Source organism: Mustelus asterias, chromosome 17 (assembly GCF_964213995.1).
Source record: "Mustelus asterias chromosome 17, sMusAst1.hap1.1, whole genome shotgun sequence".
In the NCBI taxonomy this organism is placed as follows: domain Eukaryota; kingdom Metazoa; phylum Chordata; class Chondrichthyes; order Carcharhiniformes; family Triakidae; genus Mustelus; species Mustelus asterias.
The window spans coordinates 6589028-6604268 of record NC_135817.1 but is presented as its reverse complement, the minus strand read 5'-3'; the positions used below and the strand labels follow the sequence as shown (position 1 = coordinate 6604268).

Sequence of the window (15241 nt, the reverse complement as noted above, 5' to 3'; positions counted from 1 at the left end):
GCATAAGGGTTTGGGGTTTGGAGCCCCTGTATAGGCATGGTTTTGCCGGGGTTCGCGTCCCCTTGATTGCAGCGGCCCCGGTTTGATTGATTACCTAATTCCAAATTGTTCAAAAGTCCATGCCAGTTTTTTTCTACTTTATTGCTGCTTTACCCTTTTCTGCCACATGATGGCGCTCTGGACCAGATGATTTCTGCTAGAATCGTTAAGTGTCTTAACCCTTTTTTTTACTTTTCCAATTCAATCAAATCAAGTCCAATTCAGAGTCTCAACAAGTTGAGACATTTCCGATCCAGGCTGACAAGACAGGGCAAGCGACCAAATTACCCTGTCCTGGGCCTGATCTACATGAGCCAAGCTGATTGGAGGAGGGAAAGCAATACCTCCTCCAAGACTTGAGCTCATTTGCATCTTAGCCAAAAGGCCGAGATACTGCTTTTAAAAATTGCTTCATATGAAACATATGAAGCTTCAATGTAACCTAATGACCTCAACCAAGTGCAGCATCCAATCCATACTACACTTGATCTTAGCCAAAAGGCCGAGAAGCGATTAACCCTTTGTTAACCTTAACTGTTCTTCATTAGTCTTAACTGTTTCATTGTTTGTCGGTCATTGTCTGTCTGTGTGTACCCGTGTTCCACAACGGCCGGCAGGATAGAACAGATCCCCTCTTTGATCATGGGAAATTCATTAGGGAAGGCACATGAGCCTCCTCCCAAGGACACTAAGGAACCCTTAGTTCCCTTAAGTTTTTTTCTTATGCCGGTTTTGTTTTAGTCTGGACGCTAAATGTACATTGGCACAGAATACATAGCATGGTATAGGAACCTGGTAAGGATGTATTATGTAGAGAAGTTTTGCTCAGTTTTTATGAATTGTTTGGGTATAAAATGCTGGCATGTCAGCGCCTGTAAATAGTCTTGTCCAGGGGTTGCATCCTGATCTGAAGAAAATGTTTACAATGACTTGTGTTGGGTGGAAGGGAAGATAGAACCTACCCAAGTTTGTTAGTGCCCTCCAGCACTGTGACTGCCAGCTCCAATACCAGAAGCCCAAATCGAGAAGTAAAATTACAGATAATGTATTATACACAGGCCAGCTAGGGCAAAGGTATAGGACACAGGCTGGGAATAGGCAATCAGATGGCCAAGGCAGCGACTCAAATGGCTGCGGTCTCCACGGACACTGGTCCCGGGACTGTATCCAGAGACAACAGGCACAGAGACCTTCGGCTGTGCCACCCCTGCCTCCCCCACCGCCTGCACCCCAACAACTCCCTATACCATGCAGCGACACTTAATTTAGCCATAAATGTCAATATAAGAACATAGGAAATAGGAGCAGGAGTAGGCCATCTAGCCCCTCGAGCCTGCCCCGCCATTCAATAAGATCTTGGCTGATCTGATAGTGGTTTAGTTCCACTTACCCGTCCGCTCCCCATAACCCTTATTTCCCTTATTGATCAGAAATCTATCTACCTGTGACTTAAACATATTTAACGAGGTAGCCTCCACTGCTTCAATGGGCAGAGAATTCCAGAGATTCACTACCCTCTGAGAGAAGAAGTTCCTCCTCAACTCTGTCCTAAACTGACTCCCCCTTATTTTGAGGCTGTCTCCTCTAGTTCTTGTTTCCTTTCTAAGTGGAAAGAATCTCTCTGCCTCTACCCTGTCTAGCCCCTTCATTATCTTGTATGTCTCTATAAGATCTTCCCTCAGCCTTCTAAACTCCAACGAGTACAGGCCCAATCTACTCAATCTCTCCTCATAAGCTAACCCCCTCATCTCCGGTATCAACCTGGTGAACCTTCTCTGTACTCCCTCCAAGGCCAATATATCCTTTCGCAAATAAGGGGACCAAAATTGCACACAGTACTCTAGTTGCGGCCTCACCAGTACCTTGTACAATTGCAGCAAGACCTCCCTGCTTTTATACTCCATCCCCTTCGCGATAAAGGCCAACATTCCATTTGCCTTCTTGATCACCTGCTGCACCTGCAAACTGAGTTTTTGCAATTCATGCACAAGGACCCCCAGGTCCCACTGCACAGTAGCATGTTGTAATTTTTCACCATTTAAATAATAGTCCATTTTACTATTATTCCTTCCAAAGTGGATTACCTCACACTTGTCAACGTTATACTCCATCTGCCAGATCCTTGCCCACTCACTTAGCCTATTCAAATCTCTCTGCAGACTTTCCGCATCCTCCACGCAATTTGCTTTCCCACTCATCTTTGTATCATCCGCAAACTTTGTTACCCTACACTCGGTCCCCTCCTCCAGATCGTCTATGTATATGGTAAACAGTTGAGGCCCCAGCACCGATTCCTGCGGCACGCCACTAGTCATCAACTGCCAACCAGAAAAGCACCCATTTATTCCTACTCTCTGCTTCCTGTTAGATAGCCAATCCTCAATCCACGCTAACATTTTACTCCCAACTCCGTGTACCTTAATCTTCTGCAGCAACCTTTTGTGAGGCACCTTATCGAACGCCTTCTGAAAATCCAAAAACACCACATCCACCGGTTCCCCTCTGTCAACCGCACTCGTTACATCTTCATAAAAATCCAGTAAATTTGTCAAACATGACTTTCCCTTCATGAATCCATGCTGCGTCTGCTTGATCAAACCATTTTTTTCCAGGTGTCCTGCTATTTCTTCTTTAATGATGGATTCCAGCAATTTCTCAGCTATGGACATTAAGCTAACCGGCCTTTTGTCTACCTCCTTTTTTAAACAGTGGCATCACATTAGCTGTTTTCCAATCAGCCGGCACTTCCCCAGAGTCCAGTGAATTTTGATGAATTACAACCAACGCATCTGCTATTACTTCTGCCATTTCTTTCAGTACCCTGTGATGCATTCCATCCGACCCGGGACTTGTCTACCTTTAGTCCCATTAGCCTACCAAGCACTACCTCTTTAGTAATAGTAATCATTTTAAGGACCTCATCCCCTACAGTCCCACGACCATCAATTTTCGGTAAGCTATTTGTGTCCTCTACCGTGAAGAACGACAAAAAAAACTTGTTTAAGGCCTCGGCCATTTCCTCGTTTCCCATTATTAAATCGCCCTTCTCGTCTTCGAAGGGTCCAACATTAACTTTAGCTACTCTTTTCCCTTTTATATATTTGTAAAAACTTTTACTATCAGTTTTTATATTTTGTGCTAGTTTAGTTTCATAATCTATCTTTCCTTTCTTTATCGTTTACTTAGTAGTTCTTTGTTGTTTTTTAAAGCTGACATATATACGACTGCTGCTTAAAATATTGTAGAATTTACTTTATAATTATCCTATACAATGTTATTCCTGTGATAAGATTCTTTTTTGTTTGTTTTGATTTTCTTGACCTTGTGAAGCTTCAGTTTTGCTGTGTCATTTTAATTTAACTCTTCGTGCCTAGTTTTGATTGTACCCGAATCAATGACAGTTTCTTGGACGTCCCTTAGTGTATGTCTATTTATTGATCTTCTCCGAATTCTTTGAATGATAAACTGTCTCTGTAATTTTTAACTGTCGGGCTAACACAAGAGACAGTCCTTTTATTTTGTCAATCTGGATCGACCTTGACATCAGTACCAGTATTGTTTTGGGATGTAAGTTCTATTTGCCAGCGTCCCTGCCAGCGAAATCTGTCTTTATTTTCGCAACAGTAACTTTGTAATTTAATTTAATTGTAATTTAATACAGCTGGTAATTTATTTTGCTGATTACTTCCATTCTTGCATTTAACGTATGCAATTTTATCTTTCTCATGTGTTTCATGTGTGAACATCTCACGTATGAACAAATGTTTATAACTGCTGTTACAGAAAAGATCATACTTTAACGATTACAGTAAAAAATCTGATGTCATTTGAGGGAGGGGGTTTGTGATACGATTCATCGATTGCAATTTTCACTTGCCTAGCATTTTGAGGGTTGTATTTAAAATCTGATCAACTGCCTTCTATGTAACCCTTAACACTGGTACCACCCCTGCTGGGATACCACGATGCTCACTGTTCTCTTCAGCATAGATTTTAATATTTGTGAAGACATACATATTTGTCAATGGATCTGGTGATAGGAAGGTTTAAATTTAATCTCGACCTTATTGTAAATATTTACAGGGAGAAAACCTTCTCCTGTGATGATTGTAAACTATCACTTCTTAACACTGATTTACATGAATGTTAAACTCATTTACCACTACAGTTTGGCTGTAATCAAATCAGGTGATCGTGTGAGTTATGAATCTTTCCGGAAAAATCTTAAATTTATGCTTTTACCGAAATAAAATGTATTAAAAAAAGGAGTTCCGACATCATAACAGGAGAAGCACTTCATTAGCTATGAAGTAGTTTGAGGCATCCTGAAGCCATGAAAGGTACAATATAAGCTCTTTCTTTTCACTCAATGTCCAAACCCGACGACACATGGCTGGTTGAAAACACAGCCAGAATGGGCAATATGAAGGTGAGGCAAACAATCTTATCCAGTAATTTATTCATTTTGGTGGGAGGGGGTTGCTCAGGAAATTGGCTATTCAGATTCCGATGGGAATCATAACTGTATTCTAATCTTAAACATCAAACATAAATGCAAAAATAATCAGAGTAATAAATTCGTTTTAAAAGTATAAAATCAATTAACTGGAAGACACCAAAATTAAGAGAAAATGCTTTGCATGAAGTAAATATCTGATGCACATAAATAATACATACAATGAAATAACACGAGGAACTCCATACAAATGTGATAACATGATAAGTACAAATATTTTGGACAGTCGTTCTTTTCTTTTGATGCTCAATATTGAAAGATTGGCAGCAATTTGACTTTTGCCATTTGCCTAAAAATGTGCGATTATAGATTTGCTGCTCATTTTACATCCCTCTCAAAAAGTCAGGAGAGAAGTGTGACTGGTGGCGAACTGTGATCACCCATTTTACACTATCGCCATGAATTAATTTCATTGAATCTTGGGATTTATTTGGGTACTTTACCACAGTCTTGTTGCTATTCAAATTACAGATAATGCCAAATTGTGTCACATAGCAAGTAGATTGAGTTATCATAGAAGAATCATAGAAGCCCTACAGTGCAGAAAGAGGCCATTTGGCCCATCGGGTCTGCACCGACCACAATCCCACCCCAGCCCTACCCCCTTATCCCTACATATTTACCCGCTAATCCCTCTAACCTATGCATCTCAGGACACTCGGGGGCAATTTTAGCATGGCCAATCAACCTAACCCACACATCTTTGGACTGTGGGAGGAAACCGGAGCACCCGGAGGAAACCCACCCAAGTTATATCTTTTGTTATAAGTGTTAAAATAAGCTACTGCCATTAGCATTCTAAGGGTTAACCCTAATTGGCAACCTTCTTGAGATCATCCAGGATCCACAACAAAAGCTGTATGGTGTTAATTGGAACTAACTTCAGCTGCCATAATGCTTATTAGCTTGTGTCAAAAGTTCAGAGTGGCTTCCGACTGCTATGCAGATTCTGTCAAATACGGATATAGGTATATGCATGGATTCCCAACTATGCTAGAATCAGCCATTCGCTCCAGGACCTCGCCCTCCCCTCAGCCCCTGACAATGTCCTCTGGGACTCTGATTCAGAGGCCGCTGTACCCTCTGCACCTGTATTAGTGCTACCAGACTACGATAAGCCCTTTAACTTTTTATCTCCACAAGTAAAATGGGTTCTCCCAGGCCCTACTCACCCAACCCCATGGGGTGAGATCCTACTATAGCACTCCTGCCCTGGCTTGCCCGCATGTTACATGAGTTTACCCATGCGGGCAACGGGAGGGATGATCAGGATAGCGCAGCAGTCGTGGTTCACACCAGGATTTTCCACCATGGCAGAAAGGTTGCTGCTCAATGTCTACTCTGCCAATGTCATAACCCTGGAAAGTCACCGCCAGTGGCTGCAGCAGCAGGCCCACAACCATGGGGCCCATTTGTGCAGCTACAAATGGACTTTACACAAATGGCCAGATGTATGGGGTACAGCTATGTGCTTATTGTTGTATGTTTATTTTTGCGATGGGTAGAAGCATACCCAACTAGAAGGAATGATGCTGTTACTGTAGCTAAGTTACTGTTACATGAATATGTTCCTAAATTTGGAATTCCCAAAACACTATCCAGTGACAATGGCCCCCACTTTACGGGGAAAGTGATACAGGAATTATTGAAAGCATTACAACGCAGACACCACCTTTCCTGCCCCTACCATCCCCAGTCCATGGGTGCGGTTGAAAGGCAGAACGGGATACTAAAGAATAAGCTGGCCAAATTGTGTGAGGGAACAGGTTTGAAATGGCCTGAAGCTTTACCCCTGGCCCTCATGGTCATGTGCTCCCATCCTAATCGTACCACCTCTTTGACACCTTATGAGATTGTAATGGGACACCCCATGCGCTTACCCATCTCTCCACCACTCCATGGACGAAGGAATGATGGACTATTGCATAGCTCTAACCAACTCTCTTAAAAGTTTGCATTCCCAGGCCGTCGAAGCTCAGAAGCAAGTCACCACTGAGGGCTGCCACACCTACCAGCCAAGAGACTTAGTCTTCGTTAAGACCTTCCGAAGAAAGCATTGCCTGGAATCTCGGTGGGAAGGACTTTACCACATCCTGCTGACAACTCGCACAGCCATGGAGGTGAAAGGGAAACCTTTGTGGATACACACGACCCACAGCAAGCGGGCACCCTTAGAAGAAGGAACTTAAACAAGGACTTGATACTGTTTGAAATGTGGATTTTTTTAAATTGTCATTGGTTGTACTGCCCCTTGCAGAGGTGTGGATTAGCGATTCGAAGAATGCAGACTGTCGCTTCACAGGGCATGATGTGGAGATGCCGGCGTTGGACTGGGGTAAACACAGTAAGAGTTTTAACAACACCAGGTTAAAGTCCAACATGTTTATTTGGTAGCAAATACCATTAGCTTTCGGAGCGCTGCTCCTTCGTGACGAAGGAGCAGCGCTCCGAAAGCTAAGGGTATTTGCTACCAAATAAAACTGTTGGACTTTAACCTGGTATTGTTAAAACTCTTACTGGCTTCACAGGGCAACCAGGCCCAATGTTGGATCTGTACTCACCTCCCTGCCACCCCTGCCTCATCAGAAATGCATTGTTTTGCTCTCCCTTGAGTGGTCTGCAGAAGCCATAGTGATCCTCATTCAACGGGCACCTACCTGCAGTCAACAGCCTATCCCTGTGGCCATTAAAGCACCGGTATGGCTGTGTGTTAGGAGGAATTATACCGTGGGGACATTTGGGTGGGTGATCTTCCATTGAGCTCCTGTACTTTGCTGATTATGACTACTGGGAAGCCCGATTTTGCTTCCACAATCCGTCCGGTCCCATGACATCCTTTTGGGATTGCACGACTAGCAACCCCTTATGCATTGCTCAGGTCCCCACTTCTGGGGCTGAACTCTGCTACACCAAGGGTGAGTGTGATTGCCAGTGGTCATACAACCTCACCCTCAATGGTCTCGTTACCATCTGGCCTTCTGACGACATCTATCCCAAGGTATCAGGGCCTTGTAACCATGGGGATCGGTCTGGGTAACCCTGAGGGCGTTACATCTCAGCCAGACTTGTCATATCTGTTGATATGCCCAGGAGAAATGTCCCTATACCCAGTATTGGCTTACCTTTTGCCAAAACTCCACATTCTGGTACCCGATCCTGGTTCGCAATCGTTCATTCTGGCTTTGTGGGGAAGGAGCCTACAAGACCCTCCCCGTCGATTGGGCCAGCACCTGCACCATAGGTCACATGATCCCCGAGGCCTTTGGGGTCAAGCGCCTATTCATCCACTCCCTTCATAACCATCGAGGGTTTGTGAAGCGTCAGGAACAATTAGTTCCAAACCCGCTAGTCACCTGTAACACCGGCTTTCACCAGTTCTTCTGGGCCCTCCTCCCAGGTCTTGGGGTCTCAGAATTAGAAAAGGCTATTATTAATATGTCTGCTACCATGAAAATAATTGAGAACGGTACTGTGGACACCATCCAGGGCCTACAGTCGGAAATTCAGTCCCTTTCTCAGGTGGTGCTACAGAACCGCATGGCAGCAGCGCAGGGGGAATGTGGGTGACAGTCAATGAGACATGCTGTTTTTATGTTAATGAGGATCGTAGAATCGAGACAGATGTATATATACCATTCAGGAGCAGGCATGTCTTTTGCACTCAGATGCTCAGGAAAAACCCTTTGACTGGTGGGACTGGCTCCCTAACCTTGGGGGGTGGCTTGGAGATTTTTTTAGACCCTTCTCAAGTACCTTATTATGGACCTGGACTTGCTCATCATCCTGTATGTAGTTATTCAGCTTGTCTCTTGCTGCATCTCTTCTATCTGCCGCTCTCATTCTTTTGTCCACAGCCCAGCCCCACATCTCCTTCCAGTCCTCCCAGTTAACAAACCGACTTAATAATTTAGAAAGCTGATGCGCATAGATGTAGAAGTCATGGAGGATCCACAAGGTTGTGCTTAGAGGACAAAAAGAAGTGAAGTGTGGAAGTTAAAATGCTCAGATTAAAATTTCATGCCTTCTCTGTAACAGCTAGTGAAAATGTTTTCAGACCTTCAAAGGAGTCAGTGTCTGCTATTTCAGCATGAACAGGCTAATCTTTACTTGCATAGGCCCCATAACATTCTGTTTTTCGACCTTCAACCTTTCGACTTCTTCCTCAACCGTGGCTTCCCACCTACAGTTGTTGACAGGACCCTCAACAGCATGCGGTCCATCTCCCACGCCACAACCTTCACCCCCTCCCCTCCCTTCTAGAACAAGGATCGTGTCCCCCTTGTTCTCACATTTCATCCCACCAGCCACCGCATGCAAAGCATAATCCTCCACTGTTTTTGCCTACTCCAGCGTGATGCCACCACCAAACACATCTTTCCTTCACTGCCTCTGTCAGCATTCCGCAGAGACCATCCCCTCAGGGATAACTTAGTCCACTCCTCCACTATACCCAAACCTCTCCCACCACTCATGGCACCTTCCCATGCAATTGCAGAAGGTGTAACACCTGCCTCTTTAGCTCTTCCATGCTTACCATCCAAGGTCCTAAACACTCCTTCCAGGTTAAGCAGAGTTTCATTTGCACCTCTTTCAATTTGGTCTGTTGCATTCGCTGCTCCCAATGTGGTCTCCTCTATATTGGAGAGACCAAACGTAAACTGGGTGATCGCTTTTCTGAGCACCTTCGGTCTGTGCGCAATCAGGACCCTGACTTTCCCGTTGCTTGCCATTTTAACACACGATCCTGCTCCCATTCCCACATGTCTGTCTTTGGCCTGCTGCTGCAATGTTCCAGTGAAGCTCAACACAAACTGGAGGAACAGCATCTCATCTTCCAGCTTGGCTTCAACATCAAATTCAACAACTTCAGATGATTAGCTCGACTTGTTTTCATTTCATTTAATTTTTAACTATTCTCTACCTTTTATTTCTTTATTGTCTTTCTTTATTTTTCTCCCCCCACTCTTATCCCTCCTTTCCATACCTTTTCTCCCCCTTTGCTTCCCCTTTCCTCCTTTTTCTCAATTTTACCTCTCTCCCACTCATCCCCCCCCCCCTCCACATCATCATCTGTCACAGCTTACCCTCTGATTTCAGCTTTCCTGCCGTTTGGCCATTCACACCTTTTATTCTCTCTATGGGCTGCCATTAGCAGCCTTTCCCCTTGTTTTTGTGGCTATGACTCATCTTTCATTCCCCCACACTGTAGTATAAATATCTCCCACTTTCTATGCAATTTAGCTTTGACAAAAGGTCATCTGGACTCAAAACGTCAGCGCTTTCCTCTCCTTACAGATGCTGCCAGACCTGCTGAGATTTTCCAGCATTTCCTCTTTTGATATGTGTTTATTATTCTCCCTGTGTCTGTGTAGGTTTCCTCAGGTGCTCTGATTTCTTTCCACAGTCCAAACATGTGCAGGTTAGGTGGATTGGCTATGCTAAATTGCCCCTTAGTGTCCCAAAGTGCGTAGGTTAGGGGGATTAGTTGGGTAAATGCGCTGGGTTACAGGGATGGGGTGGATCTGAGTAAGTTGCTCTGTCAGAGAGTTGGTGCAGACTTGATTGGCCAAATGTCCTCCTTATGCACTGTAGGGATTCTATGATTTTATGATTTCAGTCTTAAATAGCCTACCTCGTTTCTTGAGACTGCAACCCCTTGTTCTAGATCCTCCATGAAAGGAAACAACATCCCTGCATCCGGTATGTCGAACCCTGTCAGAATTTTATACATTTCAACTAGGTTCCCTCTCATTCTTCTAAATTCTGATGAATACAGGCCTAGATGACTCTATCTCTCCTAATCTATCACATTTAGCACTGTGGTAGTGTCATACAACATGATAGAGGGTATCCTCAAATGTGAAGATGGGACTTTGGTAATAGTGACACTGAAGTTAATTTATCCCTTAAGGATATTAGTGGAGCAAATGGGTTATTATGACAATTAGTAATTTCATAGTCACCATTACTGACACTAACTTCTTATTCCCAATTTCTTTATTAATTGAATTTAAATTCTCCAGTTGCTATGGTGGGATTTGAATCATGTCTTTGGCTCGGTCTTTGGTGCCGGTTTCCAGATTGCTGGTCCACTCAACTAAGAGCATACCATTTCAGTATCACCAACATGGCCAACAATTATTTCTGCACATTAATTGCCCTCAAAAACACAGTGGTGAGACGCCTTCTAGTGCCATTTTAGTCTATGTGATATAGGTGCAGCCAAGGTGATGTTAAGGATTTTGACCCATTGACAGTGGAGGAATGTCAGTATATTTCCAAGTCAGAGTAGGGTGTCAGATGGAGGAGAACTTGTAGGTAGTGGTGTCCCCATGTGACTGCTGCGCTTGTTATTCTCGAATGGTAGCGAGCTTGGAATGTGCAGTCAAAGGAGGCTTGACAAGTTGCTGTAGTGCATCTTGTAGATGGTACATCCTGCAGCCGGTGTGAGCTAGTGATGATGGGAAAGAATGTTTAATCTTAATTTGGAGTTCCAGGTCCACCAGATATTTACAAGTTCAAACTCTCTGCATCCTTCCATTGTTGATTGTTTGTCTTTGATTCCCTGTGCCCACTATCTGTTAATAAAGCATGGAGACGATAGCTGATGCTCGATCCTCTATCTAATTCTCACATTTCCATTTCTCAAGCTCCAGTTATTTCCCACCTTGTAATACAGGAGGTGATGTTGTACCACATCAAAGGTGTTCGACTAATATAGTTGAGTTGTTACATGATGAAGTAATAAAGTAAGTCACTTTTAATTTTGGTGTGTACCTCACAACATATATTGTGTATCTGCATTCCTAACAAAACTGATAGCTTATAATGACGATGTGGAGATGCCGGCGTTGGACTGGGGTAAACACAGTAAGAAGTCTCACAACACCAGGTTAAAGTCCAACAGGTTTATTTGGTAGCAAAATCCACTAGCTTTCGGAGTGCTGCTCCTTCGTCAGGTAAGTGAGAGTTCTTGCAATCACCAAGCAAGAGTGCTCTCTTCCTGTTGGGGAACACTTCAGCGGTCACGGGCATTCGGCCTCTGATCTTCGGGTAAGCGTTCTCCAAGGCGGCCTTCACAACACATGACAACGCAGAGTCGCAGAGCAGAGACTGATAGCCAAGTTCCGCACACATGAGGACGGCCTCAACCAGGATCTTGGGTTCATGTCACACTATCTGTAACCCCCACGACTTGCCTGGGCTTGCAAAATCTCACTAACTGTCCTGTCTGGAGACAATACACATCTCTTTAACCTGTGCTTAACACTCTCTCCACTCACATTGTACCTTTAAGACTTGATTAACTGTAAAGATTCGCATTTCAACCATTATTTTGTAAACTGAGTTTGTGTCTTTATATGCCCTGTTTGTGAACAGGACTCCCACTTACCTGACAAAGGAGCAGTGCTCTGAAAGCTAGTGGATTTTGCTACCAAATAAACCTGTTGGACTTTAACCTGTTGTTGTGAGACTTCTTACTGAGCTTATAATTACAGCAGTGGCACAAAGAAAACTATATTGTCTTGAGCCAGCAGCTGTAATGAGAAAAATGCAACCAAAGCATTGGTTTTATTACTGAATGACTGCTCTGATGGGTGATTTGATGGAAATTGATCTTGGTTCCTCATCCTTACACATTTCAAATTGATTTGATGCTCAGGTTGCTTCTCTAAAATGAAAACTGAGAAAAATCAAATCAATATTTCCCAGGAGTCAAATTCAAGCTTCCTTGTCCTTTGCCAACCACAGTATCCCTTGCAGAATTAGCGTAAAAATCACCCACGAGGAACTATTAGGACTCCAGCCAGACCTGTTATTACTAGACTGCTGGTAATGTTGGACCAGCAGTGGCTCCTACAAGCTGTGAAACAACATCATTGTCCTGCCGCAAGATCAAAACCAAACCTGTGCAGAGAAAATGCAGCAGTGAGGGAACAGTATCTGATTTTATTTATTGCGACACAGAAACTTGGGAAGATTTAGGGACACTTGGAGCAAGCGGAGTTGACACAATTATTCTCCATTTCTTACTCCCGAAGCTTCTTTGTTTAACAAGGGCTGCATGGTTCCAAATACCAAGTCTCTTCCTGCACCTGGTGGTGGACTAAGGCAGACTTTCATCTGTTTCCATCGCTAATAATTCCTGGAACTTGTTACTGGTCTGTTGGCAGGGACTTATAGCTTGTGGGGTGCCATCCCGCTGACCAAGAAGCTCTCCCATTTTTACCCTCGGCATGTTCAGAAGGGTTTGTAGGTTGACACTTAACCTGGTTAATACAGACTGTGAACACACCTTCCTCAGATCTCAAGTCCTGGAGCGGGACTTGAACCTGGAGCTTCAGCTCAGACAAGGGTGCCTCCCATTGCACCACAAGACCTGCTGCATGGTTCCCATTGTCTATATTCTGCTCTTTTTGAGAATCTACCAGCAATGTATTTTGCTCACTTCTACGCTGAACATTATAGGCACATATTCTTCTTATGCCTTTGCAGTTAGTGAGCTATACAGATGGGAATTAAAGCAAGAAACATTTTTATAGCTCCTTTCACAATGTCTGAAGGAGCGGAGCAGGGTATTTCAGAGGGAATGATCCACTTCAGAATGCTGAAAGAAGAAAGTAGGGTAAGATAGGTTTGGTGAGGGCATCGTGCTGGAGGTGCCAGAAATGGGAGAGGATGATCTGCTGAATGTGAAAGTTGGAGGACTGGAATGTGAGGGCAAAGGGAACCCTGTAGTTCTGGGAGGGAGGAGTAGGGTCAAGAGCAGATATGTGGGAAATGGAATAGCCGCAACTGGTTATGCTTTGAGTATTGAAGTAAACATTAATGTGTAGCTATGTATAAGACCATTAATGGAGTGATCCATTAACTGCTGCCGATGTTTAAGGTTGCTCCTGGGAATAAACAGAAGTGGAACACTTAAATTGGGTTACTTTGTGTTTTATTTCTTAAGTGCTTTCTAAGTGGCAATTAATTGGACTTGTGCAGAAGGACTTAAACTTGACTATAATTGCACACTGTGTTAATTGCATGACAATAAAAGCTTCTGTTCAAGTATCAAAGCTCCAGCTGGGAGCAGACCAGGAAGAGTTCCAGGCATATACCTTGTTATAATTAGGAACGGCCTTCCAGCAGTAAAATGGCAACTGCTGCACAAGTGTTCCAATGAAAGCATATACATATACAAGTAATAGAGGTTACAACACCACTGACTGCCTGAGGAGAGGTTATGTTATGATCACGTGAATGCCTGATGAGGTTGCAGATGTATATACGGACAGGGGTAGAGAAGCTGGAACAGAGATACAAAGAGAACCAAACAACTTAGACAATAATGTTCACCTCCCCTCCCAAGGTTTTGGGTTTCTTTTTATGTTTTTATGGAATATAGGCAAATCTGGTTAGGCCTGCATTTATTGTCCATTATCAATTGTCCTCGAGAAGCTGGTGGTGAGTCACCTTCTTGCATCACTGCTGGCCAAGTGGTGTAGGAACCCCCACAGTACTGTTAGGGAAGGAGTTCCAGGGCTTTGACCAGCAACAGTGAAGGAACAATAATATATTTCAAAGTCAGGATGGTGTGTGGCTTGGGGGGAATTTGCAGGTGGTGTTGTTTCAATGTGTCTCTGCCCTGGTCCTTCTCAGTAATAAAGGTTTGAAATATGCTGTCTTTGGAGCCTTGGTGAGCTGCTGTAGTACACATTGCTGCCACTGTGCATTGGTAGTGGATTGGGGGGGGGCGGGGGGGGACAAAGGGGCTGCTTTTTCTTGGATGGTGTTGAACTTCTTGAGTGTTGTTGGAGCTGCACTCATCCAGGTAAGTGGAGAGTATTCCATTACACTCCTGACTTATGCCTTGTAGATGGTGGATAGGCTTTGAGGAGTGAGGAAGTGAGTTACTCACTACAGAATTCCCAGCCTCTGACCTCTTATATGGCTGGTCCAGTTCACTTTTTGGTCAATGCTAACCCCAGGATATTGATATTGGTGGAATTAAGTGATGCCATTAAATGTTAAGGGAAATAGTTAGATTATCTCATGTTGTCTCAGGTGACACAGTGGTTAGCACTGCTACCACACAGCGCCAGGGACCCGGGTTCAATTCCGGCCTGAGGTGACTGCCTGTGTGGAGTTTGCACATTCTCCCCATGTCTGTGTGGGTTTCATGATGTGGAGATGCTGGCATTAGACTGGGGTAAGCACAGTAAGAGTTTTAACAACACAGGTTAAAGTCCAACAGGTTTATTTGGTAGCAAATGCCATTAGCTTTCAGAGCACTGCTCCTTCGTCAGATATCCACTCCATCTGACAAAGGAGCAGCGCTCCGAAAGCTAATGGCATTTGCTACCAAATAAACCTGTTGGACTTTAACCTAGTGTTGTTAAAGCTCTTACTGTGTGCGTTTCCTCCAGGTGCTCCGATTTCCTCCCACAGTCCAAAGATGTGCGGGTTGGGTTGATTGGTCATGATAAATTGCTCCTTAGTGTCAAGGTGTTTTGGGGATAGGGCCTGGGTGGGATTGTTGTCAGTGCAGGCTCGATGGGCCAAATGGCCTCCTCCTGCACTGTAGGGATTCTATGATTCTATGTTGGAGATGGTCATTGCCTGGCCATGTTACTTGTCAGCCGATGCCTGGATATTGTCCAGGTCTTGCTGCATTTTGACATGGACTACTTCAGTTTC

The 15241-nt window shown here is 44.0% G+C and overlaps 1 pseudogene; it reads right to left on the bottom strand.

The window, feature by feature from the left end:
* Positions 1 to 349: 349 nt before the first annotated feature.
* Positions 350 to 553, bottom strand: LOC144506697 (U2 spliceosomal RNA; annotated as a pseudogene).
* Positions 554 to 15241: the final 14688 nt, after the last annotated feature.